The sequence below is a fragment of the Triticum dicoccoides genome, chromosome 3A (genome assembly GCF_002162155.2).
Source record: "Triticum dicoccoides isolate Atlit2015 ecotype Zavitan chromosome 3A, WEW_v2.0, whole genome shotgun sequence".
Classification (NCBI taxonomy): Eukaryota; Viridiplantae; Streptophyta; class Magnoliopsida; order Poales; family Poaceae; genus Triticum; species Triticum dicoccoides.
Genome location: NC_041384.1, coordinates 540,844,702 through 540,849,454, shown reverse-complemented (window position 1 = coordinate 540,849,454; position 4,753 = coordinate 540,844,702). Strand labels below are relative to the sequence as shown.

Below are 4,753 nucleotides of genomic sequence, written 5' to 3'. Positions count from 1 at the left end.
GGCGGAGGGGTTGAAGCATCGTGGTACATCACCTACCCAGTCCGTGCACTGGTTGACGGTGAAGGCGTCCGTGGACGTCATGTTCCCCTCACTCCTTCCGTCTTACTCCAGGTGAAAACTTGATCTTTGGATCGGACGGTGACGATTTGTGGTCGTGCCCTTCCTGGAGGTATCGTCTTGGAGTCCTCGGTCCGGCATATCTGTCGCACATCTTCCAAGATTATCGCTCCTTGTCCTGGTGGTCTTCATCGGCTCTAAACGGATCCCCTTTTTGCACATCTTATAGGTGCTTGGTAGTCGTTGAGGTTGTGTGTCAGTGACCGACACTCTTTTTTGTTCGTTAATTGGCTTCCTCAAATGGCGATGACTATACAAATATCAACGGCGAGAATGGTACAGGGGAGGGCCTCAGATCGCCCTTCACAATTCTCGAACTTGGTGTTTTTTTACCACGATATGACTTTTTACAAAAACAATTTAGTATTCCCTCCAGCTTGAAATATATTTACAATATAGAAAATTCCCTCAAAAAATAATTACTTTTTTAATACAAAAACAATTACTTTCGCACCACCTAATTTAGGTGTACTGTTGTTTGCGTCAATATTTTTTAACTTCCCGCTAAAAGTCCCAAATTAGCGTATTTGTTCCCACCAAAAAATCAGCTTCCCGCTAAATACCTTCGTAACAACCCACGAATATATATCCGTAGAACAAATCACGGCGTCTTCACGGGCGATTGGATCTGAGCTCTCGTCTCTGTTCATCTGTGCTGCCGGCGTCATGACAACGTCAACAGAGCGAACCACAGCAGCTGCACGGCGTCAGGTTAGTCCTCCCGATCTCCTCCATCGCTGAAAAATCCAGTCCCCCTCGATCTCCCCCTCCTCCCTCTCCTCTGCGCCCGCCTCCATTCGGGATCAAACCCCCCTCCCCCGCGAGCTCCTCCTCGATGCGCGGCTCTCTCGATCCCGATCCATAGGGGCTGCCCCTTCTCTCCTCGCTCGCCGCTTGGTCGCAGAAAAGAAGTCTGGGCAGGGGACATGGTCGCCGCCGGTGGCATTTTCCCATCGCGCCTCGATTTGGCCGCCTCGGCGGAGGCGCTCGTGGCCTGGAGGGTCGGTGGAGCGCCTCACCTTGGCCTGGAGGCTGGCCGCCATGGAGCTCGCCTCGGCCTAGAACTGGGGCTCGACGGGGTCTCCCGGCCCGGTTCATGGCCGCAGCCGTCTCGGCTGTGCACGCCGGCGTCGACATGACGTGGTGGCCAGGCGCTGGTTGCTGCCTCACCCGACCCCAGCGTGCTTGCAGGCCTCTCTGGCATCTCTGCTCCTGGTTCGCTATGTTTACTCGTGGAGGCCAAAGGGGGTCGTGAGATCTATTAACTGAAAGGTATAGACGTACTCTGTATGTACAAAGCTTGTGTTGTTAAGATGACAAATCGACAACTGCCGATGAGACGACTGCCATATGTTCAATTGCCTTGTGAATTCATGTCATTCGTATAAGTTTTTATGCATATTTTTCTGCCATATTCGAGATGATATATGTGCGTCAACAGAGTAGAGGATTTAGGTTTAGTCATCCTATGCATTGCATTTGATTCAGATTACTATAAGATGATTTTTAATAGATATTTGGTCTTACACAAGTCACATTGGAAATGTTTTTTCCTATTGATTCAGAGTAGTATTTTCATGAACAACCTATCACTGATACATCGCCTTTCATGTTCATTCACATATGCTTAATACTTCTGAATAATGTACGTCAAGAGAACCTAGGGTTCAGGTTTAGTGCATCCTCTGCATGTTATTCAGACCACTATAATATGAGTTTTTAATAGATATTTTGTTTTTATTGCTTTCTTATAACGTGTTGCGCCTTATCTAGTTGGAATAATCAACATAGATTTATACTTTTTGCCGTCTCATTTAGCTCGAGATCGACTCGACATCGTTACAAGCTGAGCATGAGTCATGTTCTACAGCTTGACCTTGAGCTTCATTCAGTTTGAGCTGCCTCAAATTTTAATATGAGTTAAACTGATTTGATTTCATGCCTCCTTAATGTATTGCGTTTCTTCTTACATTGACTCAAAATTTTATGTCTGGTTTACCTACACAAGGGCACAATGATGAACTTTACGGAGGATGCTCCTGGTACACAACATCCTTACCTCATAGTCACCTATCTGAATGGTGCAGAACATCAATGCTTTGTTAATGCTAAGTCCCATGATTGTCTTTGTGTGCAGTAAAGAAAGGCTCTGTTCTCTTAACAAGGATGGAAAGTATAACTGCATACAAAAACCAAGATGGACAACCCAGATCTGGTAAATTGTTTAGCATTTGCTATAATGCATAAAATCTTGGTGTGGGTTAAATAGCTAAACCTTCAAGACTACTAAATCTTTTACAGGAACTCCAGAACAATCTGACACTCCAGTGTCTGCTAATGACATGTGTTCCCTTGCTGAATGGCCATCCCATGCTCGCCGCAACCGTGCGCTACTAGAGGATGGTACTTGCTTTCCTTTACATTTGTGTCATCATTTCTTACAATCTAATACCGAGTAATACAATTTTTCTTGTATGATTTGGGTTGTAGAAGCTGGTGGACAGAAGAAGAAAGGGCGAGGTGTTCTAAAAGGTTTTAAAGCATCTAAGAAGCGTTTTGCCAATGGATCTGCAAAGCTAAATATTACATTTTCTGAAAAATTGGTGGTACAGTAGGAATGAACTATCGTTCGTTCAAGGATGGCGTGGTAGTCATAATGAAAAGAAAGTTACCACTCATTGGAGTGAGGACGTGGTCGGACATTCACCCTACCATTCATCGACTCATTGTTGCAGATATGATAGTGCGTACAATCTTTTTCACATGTGTTATCTTATTTTACCATCGATAATGCACTGCTTATGTATATTTATTTGTTGTATGCTTTACAGGACAGATGGGACTTGGAAGATACACCAGAAACAGAAGAAAAAGTTCTCAAAATTGCGAAAGAGCGATATAGAGGCTGGCGATCAACTCTAAGCTCCACTTATAAGGCATACAAAACAGATGCAGCTAGATTTGCTAATTTGCTGGAAGATTTGCAACCAGAAGAGTGGGAATGGATGATTGAGTACTTTGGCACTGATTCAAAATTTCAGGTTATCTCTGAGATCACAGTTTGTCTATTATGTGTGAAGATGAAATGGCTAGTCTCACTGGTTATATTTGGTTTCAATGAATTGATAGGATCGCAGCCAAAAGAACGCCGATAACCGTAAGAAACAGAAGACAAAACACATAATCAGATCAAAATCTTACTCGCAAGTTAGTTTTGAGAAGGTATGAGTCCAACTAAATATGTATGCCTGGCTACTAAATATGGTGTCATGTTTCAAGCATCTCATTGGTATATTACTTGCAGAGAAACTTGGAAACTGGAGAAGAGCCAGATTGTATTGCTCTGTGGGAACTCACCCACACGAATGATGGAACATGGTCTAACACAGATTCCCAGAAAGTTTACGTGAGTACACTGACTTTTGGTTATTCTATAGTTAGTCAATGATGTGCATTCGGCATGTTTCATCATCAGATGCGATTATTCATGCATTGGACCGTGCTATTCTTGTTTCATCTTTTATAGTGTCAATATTGATGCTGCATCTATAATTGTTCCTTCCATTTTTAGGACAAAGCACTTCAAGAGGTTAAAATCAAAGAAACTGAAACTGAAGGTCCACTTTCAAGTGAGGAGAAAAACAATATTTTCCAGACCTCTTACAAAGAGACTCTGGAATGCAAGTCATCGCATCCTCATGGGTACGGATACATGGCCAAAACTTCAACTGCTTCTGAAAGGTTTTGTATCCAGATCGAAGAGCAAGCTCGTGCTACAGCAGCCACCCAGGAGTGAAACTCTCAGCTTAGCTAGCAGGTCAACGAATTAGAAGATCAACTACAAGCTGAACGTGCAAACACACAAGAGAGGATTAACTTGGAGCGTGCTGAGAGAGAACAACTTGAGGAGAGGTTAAAAGAAGAGTGTGCTGAAAGGGACAGATTGTTGCAAGAGGAGCGAACATTAAGACTGGAATTTGAAAGAAACATGATGGCAAAGTTTGTAGAATTGAGCCAACAGATGGGAACCCAACAGGTGATTACAGTCATATGCTTCTGACCTTGTAAGATTTATGTTGCTTACTTGCATTGCTAAAAGTGCACTTCTATTTGCAGGTGCCTACGAAGAGGGTTGACAAAGAAAATAGTAATCCAAACTTGCAAAATATTCTTTTACAGAGATCTAGTCCTAATAAGACTCCAGGTTCAAGGCCAACTGCTATTTCTTCAAATGCGCTCATACAAGCTACAGCAAGGCATTCTCGAATGTTTAAAGCAATGGTAAGTCACAACCTTGATTTCTCTTCATGTTTACCTGCATTTTATATGTCATTGGTCTTCATAATTAGCTAGCTACTTCTTCTCTTTTACCATGTGTTGCTGCATCGAGTCACAAATTAAACGAAAAAGGAATATGTGCTAGCTAGGGACATGAACTTAACTGAAACTATACATCTAGTCTTAACTTAAATCAATAGCAGTAGCTTTTAGTACATGTACGATCGGACAATGGCACCATTCTGTATGCATGAGCAGGATGTCATGAGCATGCGCGTAATGCCTTTGCTGATGAGTCCACTGCAATGTCCCATGTAATATCTCTTGCCGCTGATATGGGGGTCGTGAGGGTCGTTTT

The 4,753-nt window shown here is 43.1% G+C and overlaps 1 long non-coding RNA gene across 1 annotated transcript; it reads left to right on the top strand.

The window, feature by feature from the left end:
* Window positions 1–3,244: 3,244 nt before the first annotated feature.
* Window positions 3,245–3,781, top strand: LOC119272052. Its single transcript, XR_005134687.1, has 3 exons — window positions 3,245–3,339; window positions 3,422–3,523; window positions 3,689–3,781. It is a non-coding gene; the product is annotated as an uncharacterized LOC119272052 (long non-coding RNA).
* Window positions 3,782–4,753: the final 972 nt, after the last annotated feature.